The sequence below is a fragment of the Epinephelus moara genome, chromosome 7, assembly GCF_006386435.1.
Source record: "Epinephelus moara isolate mb chromosome 7, YSFRI_EMoa_1.0, whole genome shotgun sequence".
Lineage (NCBI taxonomy): Eukaryota > Metazoa > Chordata > Actinopteri > Perciformes > Serranidae > Epinephelus > Epinephelus moara.
This window is the reverse complement of record NC_065512.1, coordinates 15,844,334-15,867,072: the sequence shown is the minus strand read 5'-3', so window position 1 is coordinate 15,867,072 and position 22,739 is coordinate 15,844,334. Positions and strand designations below refer to the sequence as shown.

General features: G+C 42.9%; 1 protein-coding gene across 4 annotated transcripts in view; it reads right to left on the bottom strand.

Moving 5' to 3' along the window:
• il1rapl1a (interleukin 1 receptor accessory protein-like 1a) overlaps positions 1 to 22,206 on the bottom strand; it is a 278,552-nt gene extending 256,346 nt beyond the window's left edge. For 2 of the 4 annotated variants that reach the window (XM_050048583.1, XM_050048584.1), the window contains exon 1: positions 21,612 to 22,203. The gene's annotated coding sequence lies outside the window, so the exon portion shown is untranslated. Of the gene's footprint in view, positions 1 to 21,611 lie in introns of all 4 variants that reach the window. The other 2 variants (XM_050048581.1, XM_050048580.1) reach the window with 2 other exon arrangements.
• Positions 22,207 to 22,739: the final 533 nt, after the last annotated feature.

The following is a 22,739-nucleotide window of genomic DNA, read 5'->3' as shown; positions in this document are numbered from 1 at the left end:
CCTGGGATCTCTATATATGAATCAACAGGTGATTTCCTTCTTTTAACAAAATCCTAAATGACTGAGTTGTTTTTTTCCACCTGGACCTTTATGCTCTGCCACTAACATCAGTCTTTACCATGAAACAAGCTGCCCCTCTGTAGTGAATCATGAAGCCAGGCATCGGAGTCGGTTGTTATTGTACATCTGCTAAATTGTATCCGTTCATCAACCTAAGTAAATCAGAATACCACCAAATGGTTATTGATTGGTTTAAATAGATTCTTATTTTATCAGGCGTACAACATAATGCCCTTCATTTGCCAAATTGCAGTCTGATATTGACAGCTGCTATTAGAGGGCATCCAAGTGTACAGTGCAATGCCAACACAGTTCGCTAAATGTGTGACTGTTGTTTTCTGCAACGTGACATCAAACACATCCAACTCAGACATTTTTAAAATGGCAACTTCTCAATTTCTGTCTGAAATGTTGTTTTTGTTTAAACTACAGGTGCATGTGTCCTCAGTGCTCCGGCAGCATGTGCTCTGGCAGCATGTGCTCTGCAGCATGTGCTCTTGCGTTCCACTCGCTTGCTACCAGACTCTGAGATGTTTCAGGAGAACATCAGTGTGACAGATGTTCCCAAATTTAAGCTATTTCTTCTTCATGGACACATATTTAGAAGCAAATTGTAAGCCTGAGGGGAAATGTGTGGTTCTGGGGATCCCGTAACACCAATCAAAAGCGGATTTTTCACCTTCATCAGCTCAGTTTGGTTGCCACATATTGTGCCGCTGTGTAGGATAAACTATAGCTTGAGCTCTCCTGAAAGCGTTCAATCCTAGAAAGAGAACGAGGAGTGTGATTGGCTTTGCATGCTTGAGCTGCCTGACAGATATACATCTGCTATAGAGGAGCGCAGTCCCCTGATGAGGAATCAGCAGCCACTGTTTACAGTAGAAACGCACTGCCATATGTTGCAGAATGCACAAAAAACTATGGCGGTGATGAAAAAGTGAAAGGTGGCATGCGGTGTATATAGCATGAAAAAAAAGCCCATACATTTGCTATATTCCTCTCCTATCTCGCCTGCGGCTGTGAAATGTGCTGGATGTGCCTATATTAGTGGTGTGTGGAGAGGCACTGCGGTCCATCCTCTCAAACTGACAGGGGTTTCTTAAAACAAAGCTCCCTGAAGACAGGAAATGCTGGCCTGAGCGGTTTTCAGCCAGAATGTGCATTTACGCCTTGGTATCCATGACAGAGTCTATCCTATTGTCTAGAGGAGCCATTGTGGTGGCAATGGAGCCTAAATGAGGCCAATAATGGTTCTCTGCTCGGTCCCCAGAGTCTTGCCTGTTTAAAAATCGATTCTCTGCTTGACTAGGGACAGGCTGGGAATAGAGAGAAGTGGAAGAAATGAAGAGGAAAGTGGCGGAGGAGGGGTGTTAAGAAGGGTTACAAAAGATAAGAAAGATACCACAAATGAAAAATCCAGCCACGTGTTCAATTATCAAATTGTCCATCATAGGATGATTCTTCTGTGTTTAAATCACTATGGACAGTATATGGGGATTGTCTTTTCTTTTAGCCTGAGCACTGTGTCACTTTGTTTTGTATGTTTTGTTGTACAATAAATGATCTGAAGTCTAAGTCTGAAGTCACTAGTGTAGCGTCTGTTCAAAACATGCCTACGTGGAGTGGGCCGATTGCTTGGCGTCTTGTATTGCTGCTTTAGAGTTGCACATCCAAACAACAAAATCTGGGACGAGGCTATTTCCTAGAACAAAAGCCTTCATTACAAAACTTGTATCAGGGATGCTTGAAATGTTTGAGTTTAGGGCTGTACCCGACTCAGAATTCTGTCAGTCGGATTGGATTTGGGCACGGGGTGATTTTGCCAAGTAGGTCATGCTCCTAGATCAACATCCCACATCACATTCCTGGACCAACATTGCAATCAACCAATCACAGCCCTCTGATATCATCTCCTGTGCTTCTTTCAAAATTCCTTTGTGCTTCTTCAGAGCTAAGTTTGCAAAATTGTTAGTTAAGTTAGTCAAGATGAACAAAATCCTCAGTAACATTAAACAAAAACCTCATAAGCTATGCAGGGTTTGTGGGTTAGCTTGTTAACCAGAAAGACTATGCTAACAAGTAAGCTTGCCAATTGGCTAGAATGCTGTTCACTTCATTTTTTTAGTTGCAAATACCTGATTGATGCATTTTCTCTCCTCTTCTATAGCCTAACAAAATTGTACTCATTAGCATAGCCAACCTAGTTAGCAAGCTAGCTGGCTAACCCTGCAGTAACTTACAAGGTTTTTGTTCAGTGTTACTGACGATTTTGTTCAATTGTATTAACTTCAATTTCTAAAACTAGCTTAGCTCTGAAGGAGCACAAAGGGGATTTTAAAAGTAGCACAGGAGCAGCACACTGATGATGTCAGAGGGCTGTGATTGGTTGATTTGTAAAGTTGGTCCAGGAACGCAATGTGGGATGTTGATCCAGGAGCATGTCCTACTTGGCAAAATCATGTCATGGACCTGCACTTGTATTGCGCCTTTCTAATCTTCTGACCACTCAAAGGGCTTTTACACTACGAGTCACCCAGTCACACACACACACACACACACACACACACACACACACACTGGTGGCCGAGGCTACCATACAAGGTGCCACCTGCTACTACTGTGCTTATTAACACACTCACACACTGACTGAACAGCCAATGGGAGCAATTTGGGGTTCAGTATCTTGCTCAAGCATATTTCAACATGCCGACTGGAGGAGCCGGGAATCGAATCGTTGATCTTCCGATTAGTGGACGACCCGCTCTACCCTCTGAGCCACAGCCACCCCATTAGGCTCCTCAATATGACCATTCAACAATCTGTTCCCTTTTTTCCATATAGAGTTTGAAAGTTTGAGCACGGTTTGGCACGACGTTCAGGGTGACAGCAACGTTCACATAACAATAAGCCAAGTTCGCCCTCTAAGCTAATGCATGCTAACAATGGATCAGAAATGTGCAACAACATTTCTGGCCAACACTAGATACCAAAAAAAAAAGCCACAGACTGAATCATGTTATGTTGCTGTGAGCTGTAAATTCACCACGGTTATCTCAGAGCCCGATCAGGCGAACTCTATCTTCCTCCGGACAGCTACCTCAGACTCATCCGGGGTCTGAGGAGCGTTCACTCTCCAACCCTGTCTGGGGACCAAAATGCCCCAATGAGTACACAGACCCAAAACCAAAAACGACCGCTTGACTTGAAGAATCTCAATCGAGGGGTCTCCGACTGATGATTCAAATCTTCAACTTTCAGGGGGGGCAGCCCTAAGTTTTCTTTGACGTAATATCTCCGGTCTCTCTTTATTCATCTGTTGTTGAATGTGCTGCAGCGAGCAACAGACACCGAACTTCACCCAGCATGCCATCCTGCGGTGTTACAGTTAATACAGGTTCCAGTTCCCTCTCAATACACTACACAGTGTGTAGGTTACGTAACATAGTAATTATAAATATGTCCAATAGATCTCAAGAGCTCGCACTTGACACTGCACTTCCTTTGGTCCTCAGCAATTCACCCACCAGGTTTAAAGTCGATCCGATAAACTGTTATGGCAAAAATTGATGGACGGACAGAAAGAGACGACGTCCATTTTAGTTTGATGTTACTTTATGTCATGTAGGCTGTTTTTCTAAAGTAAATATTCAAATCAAGCACTCTTGATCACGTAAATCGTCATGAAAACAATTTCCTTTAGCTGTAAAGATTAAGTTTATGTAAGCTGTAATTATATTAACTTTACCCATCAACAGATAAACATAGAATAACCTCTGTATGTGCTGTACATTATCATACTACCCCCGCAGTAGTTATTCCAACATGTTTGCACTCTGGAAAGATGCTCTCTACCCATCTGTACCTAACAGCTGCCAATCAGACCAGCTCTCTGTATGTGTATATATATCACTGTTATTTATCCGACTGTCGATGTTAATCTCTAGCCCGCTTGCCTGTGCATGAAAGCTATATTTTTATGTATGTCTGGCTTTGTTCTCTTTGTTTAGCTGTAAATTTGGGTTATTGTTTTTGGCACCGCGTGAGGAGAGCTATAACCAGAGTCGAATACGTGACAGTATTCACAGCCAATGAGCCTCATTCTGATCAAAAAGGACCTGTTTTAAGTCAGAGCTGTGAGAAATACACATTTTTAATCCTCTGGGTTGCAGCATCTTGCTTCAGATTGTATGTTTCCTGTCTGGCGTGGTTTATGACAAACAGCAGGCAGATCCTAAAGTAACCACAGAGAGTGTTGACTATTTGTTGAGGGTTTAATTTCGGAGAAAAGACACCGACATCGATGAATCAGGGAGCAGACGTCAGGACATCACCTCGTGTCCTATCTCAGCTCTCACAATGTTCCCAAGTGTACACATTACCATGAAACAGTGACTGAAACTTTATGTACTGAAACTTAACGATCATTCTGATGAAACTTGGGGGCAATTGACTCCTAGTGATGGATAACAAAATAAAACTTTAATTAAAAAAATACAATCTCACTGTTGTGGAGAAAATGAGTCTAAGGAGTAACTTAAGTCATGCACCGAACAAAGTGGAGAAACACAATATAAAACATCTGCAGACACTTAAATCACTTTGAAATTAGCCCTCGTGTCAACCTCTGCGAGACTAAAAAAATAACAGTTACTCTCTGTTCATGCCAGAAACTGAAGCACACACCACAAACACACAGCATGGCAACTTACCAAAGAGAGGGTAAACCTGTCACAGACTCGCAGTGAAGTGGAAAAGTCTCCTCTCCTTCTTTACAGCCTACAATGACCCCGAGACGCTGTCAGTTTTGGCACAGAAAGATATATGGGCTTCATCAGCAACTGGACCAATGTGAGCAACTTGTGGGTGGTGCAGAACAATAGCTACAGCCAACCAAAAGCCCCAAACACACACAAAGAGAGCAACGAGAGGTGTGTGAGTGCCCTATTAAAGCGATGAGGTCTTATTGAGCGGATGGTATCACACACTCGCTGGGGACGATGGGGGGCGGAGGGAGGATGGAGGATGGAGGAGGATGGGGAATCAGAGGATGTTTTATTCAACATGTGCTCACCTCCTTATCTGTTGCTCATATCTACACCACCCCTCCATCCCGTCTCACTTCAGCTCTCCTGAGTGTGAACTACCTCCCTTACTCACGTCTTAGTGACCTTCAGCTGTCTCCTGTGTCTCCGACACGCTCACCTGTTTGTCTTAACCTGACCCTTGTGTACCCTCCACTGTTTGACACAATGAGACTCCAAACCCAATCTCCAAATACGGTGCCGCTGAGGACACAGCTCGACTACAACAGACAACACACACCTATAGATTTATTTTTTCTTTGCTACGATGTGCAGACACAAACTCGCAGACAAAGAGCGGGTTATGTGATGTGTACATTAAATTGTCATCGTCATGTCTCCCACGTAAAATGATGCACAGTTATCATCAAATACCGATCCATGCAGACGATGTAGCATGAGAATATATGTCCAAGTGGACAGGCAACTTTTCAACTCCCCTCACATTTCTAAGTGGTATACTGTTGGCACCGTTGGCACAAAGACAAGAAGATTGCTTTCTGTTTCAGGTGTTCCACCGTCCACTTGAGTTCCATTTTGTTTTCTAGGCTCCTTTTTATTGTTAACTGCGCAAAGCTTTGTTTAGAAAGACAAAAATAGATCATGACTTTAGAAATACAGAAGATTCTGTTCACATTTGAATGGTACAAATTAGCCTGTTATCTGGAAAAAGCCTCAGAGAAAATGAAGTTGGCTCTTTATCATAATAATCTATAAATGTTTGGAGACTTCTTGTGTGAGCAGTTTATTTGTTTGTGTTTGTTTTGTTTCTTTCCTTTTCCATGTTTTGTTTTGTACATGCAAGACTGGAAGATGGTTTTAAAATAACAGTATTTTTTGATCCCATAGGACGGGCCAAAACAGGCATGATACTTAATTAAAAATGAATGAATGATACTCATTGGGGGGATAGCCACCGACAGCTAACGGGGAAAACAAAGGTACTATTCACTTCTTGTTTTGGTTCACAAAGGTGGACACACTTCCGTTGTGCCGTAAATCGAGATCACACCCAATGGCAGACAGAACTGCAAATTGAAAGGAGTCTTTTAGGGAACCAATCTAAACACAGATGGGTGATAAATCAATTTTCATCAACTAATTTGAATTTAGGTTTAGGTCGATGTGTAAAAGTAAAAAACGATTTTCACTTTAACTCGGTGCAAAACTGCTACTAATTCCTAGCTTCTGTAGTCCATAGTAACTCCCCCTCTCCCTTCTCTTCAGACACAGGTAAAATATCAACATGGCAGCATGCACTTATAAAAGTGAGGGGCTTGTGTCAGTCCAACCTCAAGCAAACCACCATCTGTTGTCAAGTTTGTCTGAAGACAAACTATATCAAACAGAGGCATGCAGCCAAGTTGGAGAAGTGTGTGGCACTGCGAGCTGCACGAGACAGCAGCAGTCCTAAAACACCTGCTGGAAAATAGGTAACCTTTTCCTTTAGTATACCATTTGAGAAGAAGAAGGGGCCCTGGTGGAAAGACATTACAGATGAAATGGTGTTTCACATCACCAAATATATGGTGCCCGTACATACAGTTAAAAACACTAAAATTGTAAATGGGGTGTGGTGTGAAAAAAATTGGAGATTAAAATTTTGAGGCCATATCGCCCAGCTCGACGCAGATGGTGCCATGATCCTATAGTCCAGGGGTAGGCAACCTGTGGCTCCGGAGCCACATGTGGCTCTTTAGTCCCTGTCCAGTGGCTCCTTGAGCCTTTGAGAAAAGAAGTCTATGGAAATTCATTCTATGAATCCAAATGTTGCTGAACCTCGATAGCAGTGGCTGGTTAGCTATGGATGCCAAATCCAAAAAAGTAAATTGAATAAAATAGAGAATGTAGTAGTGCGTGGACAGATTTGTTTGCTCTCACTGCCAGCTCTGCAAAATTTAAGTACCAGATAATTATTAATAGTGCCCTGCACAGTGTCCACCTTGTGGTAAAACATATTAACAAATGCTTATTTAGACCATAAGTATACGCTAATTTAGACTTAATAGGCTATTTACCTTGATTATAAGGTTCAAACATGTTTTGCGGCTCCACACAGATTTTTTCAAATTATTCTTGGTCAAAAATGGCTCTTTTAATGGCAAAGGTTGCAGACCCCTGCTATAGTCATTACTGTACATTGTGCAATAAACATTAACGTCTTAATTATAAGTTAAAGCAAAAAACTTGTTTATTTCCACTTTAAAGAAAAAAAGAAAAACGTCATATAACTAAAAAAAAGAAATCACATAAAATGTCAACAGGGTGCCCGCCAATACCGCTAAGTACTGAGGTACTACATAAATTAAAAAAATCTGAAACATCTGAAAAACATCATGAAACGTAAACTGCAATTTCATTAAAACAGCACTAGCTATCAAAATGCCCATTTGGCCCAAAATAGTCCGCAGTCTCGTCAACCGTTTAAAGTTTTACTCATTTTTCTGCCACAGAGTATGACGAGTTGGTACGGCCCCAAAGACAAGTGATTTTAGCTCTATTTGCATCAATTTCCTAACAATCTCCCATTACTTCGAATGGGAGAATGGGCGAATTTACGCAATTTTTTTGCGCTTTTTGTAAAGACAGCTTATCGAATCTCTGAGAAAAGTGATAGCCCACCCTTCCCAATCATTCTGCATGTTTTGATGTATGTTTTGTGAAAGCGTGAGTTATTTTTTTGTGAAAATAGTAGTAATAAGTACGAGGACTAATATATAGTGTGTCTTCTGTTGCACAGCAGCATAAGGTGAAAGATATCACATGTCGTGTTAAACTTTAATATGTACTATCCACTTTGGCTGGTGATTCAAAGATTTTATTTAAAATCCTGGACACACACACACACACACACACACACACACACACGCTCAGTATCATTGATTGTTCTCCAGCCATTGCTGTATCCATTCTACAGTGCAGCAGCTGTGGGTCTCAGAGAGGGGAAAAGGCCCCGCGGGGAGCGGTCCAGTTATCTTAGATGGAATCTTATTACAGGATTTATGTGAACAGAAACAGAACTGTAAGACAGTGAATCTGTCTGTGTGTGTGTGTGTGTGTGTGTGCGCATCCCTGCTGCGAGGTTATCCAAGGTTTTGTCAGAGGAATATGGAAAGGACTTTGTTGATTGCTATCCTGGCGCGTGAATAGCCACAGCTCTTCACAGGCCATGTGTTCAGTATCTTTTGTGTGGCATATTATAATTAGGTACATAATACTGCCATATAACTGTCATATGAGAGCAAAGCGCTGCAAACAGAGCCAGAAATGAGGAGGCATACCAGGGAGAGACTGGGTAAAAGTCCAGTCAGCTCACTTTCTCTTTTTTTTCCTCCTGACACCCTGCAAGGCCTGGGCAGGCTGATCTGCACTGGTGTGTGGATGGAGGGAGAAAAGAAGGATGGAGGAGGAGGAGGAGGAGGAGCAGGAGGAGGAGGAGGAGAGGCAGCAGGAGAGGGAGAGGGAGAGAGGGGGGAGGCATGGCAGGGGCTGCAGGACTAGGAGAAGTGCCAGATCACTGCTGGAGCCAAGAACAGGACTGACTGGGCCTGTGTGTCGGATCAGTGTGCACAGGCATACAGACACACACACACAAGCATATGCAGAATGAACAGACACATACATGTCACTGACCTTCGACAAACACACTGCAATGTCACAGCTAAAACAAACGGAGACACCGACACTTAGCCATCATCTCGTAAAGACCCACAATTATATGCACTTAAAAAGCAGTTTGCCACGTGTGTGTGTGTTTATTATGAGCTCTCCATGTCCAAGAATTTCAGATTTCAGCTTGTCCTCTAACAAGGAGGACGTCTGCTCCCGCGTGAACTCCATTGGACGAGCGTTTAAAGACTTTTAACAGTTGGCTGGGACTCCAGTACCCACTCATTACTGACCGACGCCGCTAATAGCCAGCATCCTGTACACAATGTGAGCCTACATCAGAGACGGCTGCTCCACACAGTGCAGTGTTTATGGCAGTCCATACTCCCCGGGGACTCATTGCACCATAACACAGACCGCTGCAGCTGACAAAATAACAGGGCAGAGTGTTCTAGCTTTAGGAAACAGTAGGAACACCTCTCGTTCTCTCTTTGCCTCTTACTGCTTCTCCCCCTCTCCGTCTCCCTTGCCAATTCTCGCATGACCTCGTCTGTGTTTTTGTCTTTGCTTCTTTATAGCTCCGAGCTGGGGCCATCTGAGTGGATTTCAGAGACAAGTTGACAAGCCAAGAAACAGAAAATTGAGATAAAGTCCCTCCCCTCTTCCCTGTCTCTCTTTTGTGGTCCGGTCCACCGAGGGATCACGGCTTACAATTTCACTGTTGTGAGCAAATCTGATCTCGAAAATTCTGACAACTTCCTTACAAGTAACTGCCAGCGCTGAGATTTTCAACATCTCATGTCTCTGAGGAACGCTACAAGCGGTGATTCACTTTCCACACCGGTTCTACAGAAAAAGAAACGATTAAATTACACCTGTAAATGCAATTTCATCCTGTAAGACAAGGCAATTTGACCAGACGCATCTCGTGTGTGTGAATGTGTGTGTGTCACACAGAGAGGCAGAGGCTGCATTTTTCTGTTTAACACCCCCTGCGGTCTTTTTCATTTCTGTATTGTATGTGCACACGTGCTGGAGCGCTTCGTATCTCATCTCTTACACATTTGCCCATTGGACACTGGCGAGATTTTCAAAGAACGAATACAAAGTGACAGCTGAGAGAATGACTCCATTACGAGCGCTGTGGTCTACTCCAGCTATGACAAAGCTGATGGCAGCATGCGAACAGACGAGAGAGACACCAAACAAGAATAAAGTTAGAGGTGAGATCTATTCAAGCTGGTTCCCATCATGTGAGACACAACCATCATTGTCCAGTCTGTTGTTTTGTTCTGATGGGCCTGGTAGATACACAGCAGCAGCTGAGAGGGCCTGAAATAAGTCCTCCAAAAACAAGTTGAACTCCTCAAAACTTGGTTCAAATCATGAGTAATTTTTTTTAAATTCCTGACTAATCAAGCAACACCACAACGGCCATCGTGTTTCAAATTGAAATATTGCTAAATGCTTACTGGTTTACAGAAGTATGTCACATGGCTCATGGCTCCTAACCTGACGCGCCAGATGGTAAGGGTGTAATGATCTATCAGTCTGGATTGATATATCGATTCAGTGATCAACGATCAAATGTCGTCGATGCAAAGTGAAAACATCGATCTATATCGTCATCTTTAGCATATGGTTTTACTTTGAAAGTCTGTGCCATCGTCAAACAGCAGCAGGCAGATGGCAAACAGCCGAGAGAAAGACGATAAGATAATGTTACTTACTCGGGAATAAATCAGCAGCGTGGAAATTATTTTTTAGATTTCGGAGAAGATACGGGTCAACAGACAAAAACATGCAGTATGTAAACAATGCTGTTACAAAATAAAACACGATGTAACGTAACTTACATGGACGAGCATCTCACTCCGCTAACTACTCACTACAGCAACATTAGCTGCTGTTTTAACAACGTTCGGCTGAAAAAACACGCATGGCAGCTGAAATTCAACCAAGCTATTCTGTCGGGTGATGCAGCGACTTAAACCGACAGTGACTAAGAAAAATAACAACGTTACATGTGATTTGTTAAGCTATGAGGAGAGTAAAAGAAGTCCTCTAACAACGAGGCTAATTTATGCAATGTAAACATGCTAAAGCTAAAAATGTGTGACTAGCAAAATAACAATTGTTTTGTCTACAAACCATGACGGTTATTTCTGAGCTAATTTTTTTTTACTTTTGTTAAATTATCTTGTTGTAAATCTGTGTTTTATGGCTGTTGGGAGAAGTTTGCCTTCAAGCCTTTAAGCCAGATATTCCTGAGGTTTTAGAAAACAGATAATGTTTTGGGTTAAAATGTGAAAATTCCCTCCAGAAAGGTCTCTCTGACAGAAAGCCCTGAAGGTTAACTTATCACATGTGCTGTTTTATGTGTGTTAGTGGAGTCAGTTTAAAATGAACTTAATATTTATGCTGTTTATATTTTTTATGGCCAAACGTAAAAAAGTAAGGGGTGGCAGTCACATCCTTGGTCCAGACCACAGACTGAATACAAATAGCTGACATAGCCACCGTGACATTTCCCATTTCATTTCATTTATCTTATTTATACAGACAACACAAATTAATCAACATTTCTGTAAATGTGCCAGTGTTAGCCAGGTGACTTATTTTCAACTGGTTTGAGCCTTGAGTTCGGCATTTCGGCCATTGCTATCTTTGATTTTTGGAGGCATGTCCACCATAACAACTTTAAAAGGTCATAACATTACAGACTGTATAAAATAATGGATGTAGCAACTTTAAGCCTTGATATAATGTAAATGGGCAAGTTATATACAAATTCAACACCCTACAGTCGTCATGAATGTTCAGGTTAGCTGTAGGGCCCCAAACTGTTTATTTCGTCTATAAAGTTGGTCATTTTAACACGAGGGCCTGCAGGGAGTGTTTTACTTTTGGAACCAGCCTCAAGTGGCCATTAAAGGATATGCTGTTTTTGGCACCTCCATGTTGCTTTCATTTATTGGCCCTGGAGGTTGCCGTTTGCTACATATGGACAAGAATCAGAAGTACTACGGCCACTGGCAGACGTCATCACTTCAACCTAAACATATGTAATTTTGGGCCATTTGCTAAAACACCTGATGCTCGCGTATATCTCACAAGGACTGTCTCCTTTGGATAAAATGATTTGTGTTCAAAATAGAATGAAATAAAATGAAATTACAGAGGTGAACTACTTACGAGCGTGTAAAAATTAAATTTTCAATATAGCGGTTCAATCTCGATAACATATTCCCCCTCTTCTGCCTCTCGTCTCTGTGTTGTTTGGGGAAGAGGGATTCAAAGCCAGTGGAGCAAATAAGAGCTCAGTATGTCCGGCTGTACAGCAAATGGAAACAAGCTTGAGTACCTTCTTTCAATTTACTTTTTTCACCTTTCGTTCACCTCTATCTGCTCTCCTCTCTTTTCATATTCCTGCTCCATCCTCTTCCCTCGTTGATGTAGATGTGCTGGTCGTTTTGCATGAAAGCTCTGCATGAATGTCTCCACATTAAGTTTCAACTGGTGAGTAAAGTAGAAATCAACACCACTTTAGTCTTAACACTGTACCTGCTGACAGGTGAGTCCTTTAAATGAATTAACAGCCCAAGACTGACTTTGTTTATCACACTGACAGCTGTCAGAGTATGGTTTTAAAAAAGGAAGTATTTTGAGAAACAGCTCCAGGTAGGAACTTCGGGCAAAGAGACAGAAGTTAGAGCATAAAAGAAAGGATAAGAAACATGTGAAGAAAAAGAGCAGCGGAGTGGGATCTCTGCCGTGTGCTCAGAGAGAGCAACAGTGTCACAGAGGTTATCAGTGAGGAGATATGAGTGGAGGCGAGTTCAAGCAGCCATTGTCAAGTATCCTGTGGTCTCCTACATCAAAGTCTCCACCTGTTGAGTCCGCAAAACCTAATGTTGTGCGGTCACTGTGATTTGACTGTTACAGGTGTTTTCTGTTGTGATGAAACGCAGCTAATAGAGCTGATATTTCAGGTTAGCTAACAAGCTATCACTTATTATTCCTCTGTATTTGTTTTTTACAGGGGGACACGGCACATTAACAACACTGACATTTAGCAACATCATTGCTCAGCAGCTAATTTGCACCCAAAGTCCCAACACAACTATAACTGACAAATGGATAAAAACAACAAACATAGTCAAGCTGTAATGAAAATAACTGGGGGACATATTTCACAGCACTTTGTCCTCACAGCCTCAAACAAACAGTTTAATCAGACAAATATAAAAAGCATGGGCTATTTGGGAAGTTGGATTTGGTCTGTGGTGCATCCCCCTCCAGCTGGCCGGTCTGCAAGAATAACATTGTGCAAAAAAAGGTTGGAGACCCCTGTCCAACACTACATGTTATTTACAGACCACGATTCAGAGCAGGGGTGTCTAACTCACTGTAGTTCATGGGCCACATACAGCCCAATCTAATCTCAAGTGGGGCAGACTAGTAACCACTGCATAATGACCTATAAAAACACCTTTGAATTTTCCCTTTTAGTGTTCAGAGGTACATTCTGAAAACTTTAATTTGCAAAAAAGATGATGATGAAACCTGAGATTTCATCAATATGTCCCAGTTTTTCTACATTCGGTCAGTCTGCTGCTCACTGTCATTATATGTGCAAACCAATGGATTACTGAACAGCGTACCAGGTACAGGCCCAGGGGCCCAAAGTGTCAGAAGAGACACAAAAGAGACACAAAACTAAACAAAATAAGACAAAATAAAAACAAAACGAGCAAAACAACCAAAAAGAGACACAAAAAAACAGAAATAAACACAACAATAAGAAAAACTAGCACAAAATTACCTAAAATACACTACCTCAGACACAAAATTACAAAATGACTACAAAGAGACACAAAACATGCAAAAGAAAAAAGAAAATTTCCTCAAAGACACACAAACAACTACAAAGATTAGAACAAGGGGCAAAACAACCAAAAAGAGACACAACATGACTACAACAGACACAAAACGAGCAAAAATAGCACAAAATTACCTAAAAAATACAGACGCAAAATTACAAAATGACTACAAAGAGACACAAAATGCCCAAAAGACAGAAAATCACCACTAATAGACACAAAAGGGCTACAAAGAGAAAAAATTACCTCATAGAGCCACTAAACCACTGAAATTAAGAATTCAAAGGGGCAAAAAACCCAAAAGGAACTACTGCGAAAAGACAATAAATTACCTTAAAAACACAGAGACACATAATAAGTACAGAACGGGGCAAAACAACAAAAAGAGACACAAAATAACTACAAATAGACACAAAATGAGCAAAAATAGCCCAAAATTACCTAAAAACTACATTACCTCAGACACAACACTACAAAATGACTACAGAGGGACACAGAATGATCACAAAAAGGGACAAAACAACCAAAGAGAGACATAAATTGACCACAAAACACACAAAACTACCTAAAAAAAGCACAAAGTTGCCTTAAAGAGACACAAAACGACTACAGACACAAAATAAATACAGAAAGGGGCAAAACAGCCAAAAGGAGACACAAAAATAACTATAAATACACAAAACAAGCAGAAATATCACATAATTTCCTAAAAAAAACTGCATTACCTCAAACATATATCAAACTACAAAATGACTACAAAGAGACACAAAATTACCTTAAAGAGAAAAAAAAAAAAAACACTACGAATAAGAACAAAACGGGGTAAAACAACCAAAAAGAGACACAAAATAACTACAAATAGACACAAAAAGAGCAAAAATAGCACAAAATGACCGTAAGGCGACATTCAATATGTACAAAAAGGGGCCAAAATGAAAACGGACTACAAAAGACATAAAACTGCCCAAAAAACCCACAGAATTTCCGTAGACAGACACAAAAATGCCACAAAAAATGACAGAATTACTACAGTCTGTGTGTGTGTGTGTGTGTGTGTGTGTGTGTGTGTGTGTGTGTGTGTGTGTGTGTGTGTTTCCAGTCCTTGAACCACCAAGTAATGCTGACAACAACACAACAAACTGATGTGGAGGCCACTGATGAAGCAGGTCGAGTTTAGTTTTCTCCTGCCTTACAAACCATTTACAAATCAAACATTTTAGTGGTGCCTCAGCAGTAAGGCTCATCCAAGACCATTTTAAGATAAAAGTCCAATCCAGATTTTTTTTAACTGAAGCTGCTGATAATAGTAATAGTCTGAACAATTTTTTAAAAACTTTAAATATGATAACAAAAAGTATTCATTGTTTTCTCAGAGGACTGTATTCTGGTCAGGGTGGAAAGCCACCAAGGCCACATTTTTGTTATCATAGTATAATCAAGTGGGCAGGATTGGATCCTCATGCCGGCCGGTTCTGGCCCGCAGGCCGTATGTTTGGCACCCCTGATTGAGGAGGGACAATTTTGAAAAACAAAGAAAGACATCCTGGAAACAAATTCCAGACACCTGACAGCTGTTTGACAGGGACTGAAATATCACATTGTTTTCTTGACCTTCTCAAACCCCTCTGCAAATCATCCGGCCCATTTCAGACACTGTTTACATATATACAGAAAATCAAAATGATGTTAGAGCTCTTAAACTCTGTATCATCACGGACCTCTGAGCTCCAGAAGCTTTGAGACTTCAAGCTGTGAAAGGTCTTCAAACCAGCATCTAAATGCTGTCGTCCCAATCTGTGAGATGGAAACCAGATTTATTGCACACGTTTGGTTATTCTGAGCGGCAGTTAATCAAGCCGCGTTCCCTCCGCACTGTTTATTGTTCTTTTATTGTCAATCAATGTGACAAGGAGGAGATGGTCTTTTAAAACATGACCCTCCTCCAAATATCAATTCCAATAGTTCAGTGATGAAAACAATGTGCATGAGTGTGTGCATGTGTGTGTGTGTGTGTGTGTGTGTGTGTGTGCAAGGCAGTGGGTGGATTAATGAATTAGCTCTCAGCAGCAACCTATCCTCAACCTTTTCTGCAGCAGGGACACAAATCACTGACCTGTCCTTTCAGCAGCGATCTGAGGGGCTTCATCAGATGACAGACAGGCTAAAAGCCTCTGTTCCCAGACGCCGCTCTGTATTCTACATCCACGTGTTGTTATTGTGCGACTGTATGCGTCTGTGCATAATTGAACATTTTGAACCCTTGAGCCAATATGCCTCAAATGAATCCTCAGCACCCACATCAAAATGATTATTTCTAAACAAACCGTGTTTAATCGACTGCGTGCCTCCGCGGCACTCTCCATCTGGAGGATGCTGTGTGACAGCTTCCCTTAAATTACAAATATCAATCTGCCACAGTGGGAGCTCAGCTGCCAGTGGCCTCATGGGGGTCCACGTCAAAGCAACCAGCCTTCAAAAACAGAGCCATCAAAACGCCGTGCCAGGCTAGACGCTTTGTTGTGAGACAATCGCGTTCATCACCCGATCACAGATCAACTGAAAGGAGCAAAGAAGGAAACAGCGAGGGATTTTGGCTCAGAGGAAATATCAGCTAAACTGAGCTGGATTCAGTAAAGGAAGCTGAAGTGAAGTTGGCCCTGTGTTTGGCTCCTCCTCCTCTCTCCCTCCACAGACAGACGCCAGCACCAAGGGCTCCCAATCTGCTGTGTGATCAGCGGTGCTCTCCCTAAGCGTGTTTCCCCCTCCTCATCACCGGCTGTCTGCCCGCGGCAACACCACCACTTACACTCCATCCACCCGCTTATTGATACACTTCACCGCAGGATCGCCTTCGAGTGCTCCTTGGGAAAGCGACGGGTCTGTAGGGCGGCCTAATTCAATCAACGCTGGGGGAATACACACACACACACACACACATCATTCATCACCAAAGTAGGACCGGTCCAGGATGACTCTCCACCAGCTCCATCTTCAAGATGACCATTAACACACAAACAAATTGCGTTGCTGTGTGAGTCTGGCGGGCGTTATCACACCATGTCATCATGTAAAGATATTTAAACGATACACATATGTAGATATTGAGCAAAAGTAATCACAGATATGCACTGCAGTCAATTATTAACCTCACAATAGACATCACGGCTCTCCCAGGGTTAATTCGATTTCCACTTGGGCTGTATATCGGTCTCTCTACTGTGTTTACAGCAGGCATGATGTGCGCCCAGTGCATTATAACAGGGGGTTTAACCCTGTGGAGCCCACACAAAAACCACAGCAGTAGAAATGCAATTTAAGGCACGACCGTAAGTGGTTTAAATTTGGAGTCTCAAAGGCGCTTTACACTGAGGAACATTTCTAAACTGTAACAGCGAGTATGATATGTGGACTTTTAAATGAGACAGGCTGACAAACACTGACACAAGCTTTACGTTGAGTGTCTTGTTTTCGTATATTTTAGCACATTTTTTACATTTTACACACAACAAGAAAAGAGAATGTACTCTTGTGATTGCATTTGCATCTCTTACCAGCAGAAGACTGAGAGGAGATATTCTTTAGGATAAATGTTGCATAATTAAGCAGCGCGGGCACACTAAGCTGGTCCTCTTGTTTGTCATAATGTTGCTGTACCTTTCTATAGTGTTATGTTTCATCCTCACCGAACACATTCTCGCATGGCCAAGCCAAGCACCACTTCATGATGATCGGCTAATGGACTGTAACATCAGACGGTACACATGATGAGGCCATTTAAAGCAAACACTGTGATGTAGGGCCAGAACTGTATAAAAAAAAAAAAAAAAAAGTGAGGGGTATAGGATACACGACACAATGTGTCTTTGTACACAGAAGTGTGCGGCAATGGGACTTAATGCGGCAATTAAATGGGTAACATGCAATATGTATGAGGCACAGGAGCATAATATACATGGTTGTAAAATGAATGCCATTATCAGACAAATATGCCGACGGAGTTGACCTGAATTCTCAAACTCCTCACGAGTTGGAGGAAAACATACAGCACAAGATATAAAACACAACTGAAGCAAGAGCGGTGCAGCAGTGGGACTTAATGGGTGAGCTGGAAGAAGATATGTATGAGGCATATAAGCATTAGGGATGAAAACGTTAGCCTCTTCATGATTAACCAAGGCAAAATCCCAGATGGTTGGTATCACTCAGATTTCACTTGTCATTAAAACTGTGTATGATCACCGCACTTCGAAGAACTCACATTAAATACTGTCCATTCATTCATTCATTCATTCATTTGCTGTAAGAGCTTATTCTGTTGGGGGTCGTGGGGGGGCTGGAGCCTATCCCAGCTGATGCTGGGCGCGAGGCAGATGCACCCTGGACAGGTCACCAGATTATCACAGGGCTGACACATAGAGACAGACAACCATTCACCAATTAACCTGCATGTCTTTAGACTGTGGGAGGAAACCGAAGCACCCGAAGTAAACCCGCGCTGACACGGTAGAGAACATGCAAACTCCGCCACCCAGGATTCAAACCCCGAACCCTCTTGTTGTGACGCAACAGCACTAACCACTACACCACTTTATCACCACTGTCCAGCATCAACCAAAGTCAGCATCAGCTTTCACTTATCCCTCTTTTTACGCCCCACACTCATGCAATTAAGATGTGTGGGGTCAGCCATAGTGCGAGCCCCTGGAGCAGTTTGGTAGCGCAGTGCCTTGCTTGCGGGCACCCCAGCAGTGCCCAGGAGGTGAGCTGGCACCTCTCCAGCTGCAAGTCCACACTCCATATTTGGTCCGTACGGGGGACTTGAACCAGTACCCCAGCCAAGTCCTTCAGACTGAGCTACTGCCACTGCTATGATTTGACATTTGACATGGTTTTCATATATTTACATAAGGTATTGTCTATTTTTTAAATGTCTATGCACATTCAGAGTGCAGCTAATTATTGGTGGTTGTCAATGTGAAACTTTTGGAACATTTTCAGCACATTTTAACATTAATACTATTAAAAAATAAAATAGAGAAGCTTTGGATTTTTGATTTGTTGGGTGGATAAATCAAACCATTCGGAGCTTGTACAGAGCATATTTACTATTCCCTGCCACTTCATCGACATCATAATTAATCAATTAATGGAAGAACGATAAGCAGATAAATCAGTAATATGTAATCATTAGTCTCAGCACTATACTTGTGTGTGTGTGCGTGTGAGTATGCAGAGTTTCCCACGCATCCACTTGTTTGTGGTGGGCCCCTGTGACTGAATCATTGGGTGCGCTGTTGGAACTTTCGCCTTTGACTTAAAGGAGGCTGCTCATCCATAGATCTGATCTGTTCTACCCTGATCGGATCAAATGACCCATCGGCCACCTCGTGACTTAGGACTACACGGACTGGAGCTTTGTGGACTGAAGCGGTAAGCTCATAGTTTGGAGAGAGCACACAGACTGACACAAGGACACACACACAAGAAAGGGGAAGGTGGAAAACAACCATAATACTATTAATATTGGTCCCTATAATTATGTTGTGACATTTTCATACTGTTTTATATCTAGTATCTCTAGTCATTACTTTATTTATTTAACCAGGAAGTCCCACTGAGGCTGAAAATCTCTTTTACAAGAGAGACCTGGCCGAGGTAGCAGCCAATTAAAACACATTTAAACTGCAACAAATACAACGTATAATGCAAAAATCCACAATACAACAACAGCTATTCAAACATAGTGGCCTCTCAAGAAAAACAAGCACATGTCTCTGTCACCACATTCTTTAAGACGCTCTTAAATTCATCGATTTGAAGATGCCAATATCAGACAAATATGACGACACAGTTGACCTGAATTTTTAAACTCTTCAAAGGGTTTGGGAAAAACACAGGATATAAGACACAATGTGTCGTGACACCAAGAGCAGTGCAGCAATGGGACTTACAGGGTCAACCTAAATATGAAGCTATGGACACTGTCGCACAATGAAGCCCTTTATCAAACAAACATGAGCACCCTGTCCACCTGATTGCTCAAACTCCTCTCCAGATGTCCTCTAACTGCCTCCAGCTCATTACAGAAACTCAACTAATCACATATGTCTGACTGTGACACAGTCAGAGTGACACACGCGCCTGCATTTCCGCGGCTGCTCAAATATTTAAACCTAGAATCTAAGCGAAGCCACAGAGAGTTCCTGCAGCCGCTCACACATTTCAACTTACAAAATGAGCCCAGAGTTGAACAAAGGAGCTGTCTGTTCCAGCACCACGGACAGTTCCTGTCATCTTCCCTGTGACGAGGCGCTGCTGGCAGCAGAGCCGGCCTGCCAGTTTCATCTGCTGCACTTTGTAACATCACACACAAGTGACTTTAGGAATTCATTAATGCAAGGCCCCCGTGCTCAGACAAAAAAAAATGTACACGGAGTGACACTTAAGACATATTCTTCCATGACTTTGTATTGTTTTAGCAGCATGAATTGGAGACGTGGCCCACCTCCAGCTGGCCTCTGGCACCAGTCTCTGCCAGCACACATAGATATAGGTCACCTGACAACAGTCTGTATATACATGAGCAGCATGTCTCCTCAAAATGCAGCAAAACTGCTTGGGTTAAATTGTGTTTCAGTCTCTCTTGTGTGTGAGAAAGAAAGGAGAGCCTACCTTGACACAAGCATGCGCTCACTGACAGCACATGTTCAAGATGAGCCACTGGCCGACAGACCACCAACACACTCTCCTCACTTGTAGCAGGGTCGAGCAAACAAAACCAACAATAAATAAGGCTGACAATCCCCGAGGGGGGTCACCACTGAGGCTCGGAGTGGTCCGGCATTTGTGATCCAGGCGCACATCCAGAAATAGGATCATCATCAATCATCACTCAGACTCCTGCGTCATGCGTCGGTATTCGCGCGGTTCCACCCAAGGGAGCGCGCTGTTTGTCCTCATGGGGAAACTCGTACAGTAGGTCGAGATGGCGAGAGAGCCAGTGCGTGCTGATGAGGCATCGCGCTGTCACCAAAATACAGTTAAATTGCCTTAAATCATCGCTACGGATGCGCCGGGGTGATGTTTAACAGAAGATGACAGCGTGTGCGCGAGTTTTGGCATCTCCTCTGTGTGTGTGTGTGTGTGTGTGTGTGTGTGTGTCGGATTTGGACTCTGCAACTAACAGTGACGCACTCTCTCACACACAATCATTTCAAACTCAATCACTGGGAGTGTGTGAGAGGAGTGTGTGCATGCACGTGACGCACACACACAGAGAGAGGGAGAGAAGGAGCATAAGTTGTTTTGTGGCGCAACCGTTAAAAACTTGGCTCTATTTTATTGTTAACGCGCTGCCTCAGTGCGAGCAGCAGCCGATATCCTCCGTATAAAGACCGGATTGTGCATCTAATAAGGCTTACCGGTAGACTGCCTTCAGGGGGAAAGCTGCCGCTTCGTTTACACCTTTATCTAAATCCTCTCCTCAGTGAGCTCCAGTGAGCCCGGCGGGCCGGTGTGTGTGAGACTGCACTGCAGAGGGCTCCTCCGGCATCTCCATGATTGAGCTCATGAGCAAACACATCGTGAGCCAAATATACAAAAAAATAGGGGCACTCAGTCCAAAAGAAAAGAGGCACTGAGATTCCCTCTCACACTGCGACACATGCCTTTAGTTTAATTATTCATCTATTGCTTTCCTGAGTGTTGGAGGCTGTAATAATAATCTATATCCAGTGCTGCAACAGTGGCAGATGCTCAACTTCTCATCCTCACAGCCTGTTTTAAAAAACATCACATCTCCACCACCGTGTGTGTGTTTCATTCTAGAATAACTGCTGCAACTGTTCAACAGAAACCCAGTCGGTCTAGTCGTTGCCGCAATAATCTAAGAAGCAATTCAATGAACTTTATGAAATGCTCAGGAAGAGGGGAAAGAAATCGTGTTATGTCGGCAAGCCAAGAGGGAAAACTGGCCTACCTTCAACTCGATTCCAAAATGGTACGACGCCGTTTGTCAGTCAGTGGGGAAGAAGGCTTTGGACATCACAACTCCAGGTCAATAGAGAAAACACGTTTCCATAAAATGGGTGCAAGCCAGTGACAGTCTGTGTTGCAGCGAGGTCACCCATTCAGCCAGTCGTCCGGTTTAAATCCAAACAGAATAATGGAGATCTTGTCTCTGTCCTTTGGGGGAGAAGTGCGCCAAGCGCTCTCCTACGCAGACGTGACTTTGCGCGCTTGAAATAAAACGGATGATGGGTAGAAATGAGGAGGAAAAACACTACAACCAATAAAAAATGTTTATAAAAACGAGTGGGGGCGAAGCTGCCAAATAATCACCCCTCTCCCTCTCCCCAAAAAAATTTAAAAAAAAAAAAACCTGACAGCTGACTTTTTACGCAAATCGTGCTCAATTACTAATCCTCTCCTGGGTGCTTCACCAGCCCAGACGCACTGGTTGGTGCGATCCCCACTCAGCAGCGCCGCGGTGGAGATGGGGAAAAGAAATGTATGGATATAATGGCCAGATCCGATGGGGGGTTTCCTCCACAGCTCCGCTCTGTAGTTGCAATGCACACGACGAGAAGGATCTCTCCCCGGTCCTAGTGCACCACACACCGTCCCCTGCTGGCGCTACCACACGCCGCGGCTGCACCTGCACTCTGTCATCTCCATCGATTCAAACAGGGAAATGGTTGAGGGGGGAATAAATTCCAGCAGACAGCTATAACTCAAATCAAAGCTGCGACGATGAACGTAACGGGATGCGGGGGGAAAAGGGTCGTCACTTGTTGGAGGAGGGAGAGAGGGGGGACGGAGTCATGATCCCGCATGCAGCTGAGGTCTCAGCCTCATATGAGAGGAGAGCTGCTTGAGATAAAGCGTGGATTCAGAGCTCCATTCGTGTTAAATGTCCGTGCAAATTAAATGACTCAGTGCAAGGCAGGATGGGGTCCTATTACATCCCATCATGCTGTAACAGTGGTTTGTAGTTGTGGCTTAAAGCAGGAATACAGAGGCGACTGACATCATGAGAAATATGGAAATCAAGCATGTTGAATCTTTGAATCATGCAGTTTAGGAAGTGATGAAACGATCCTGGCAC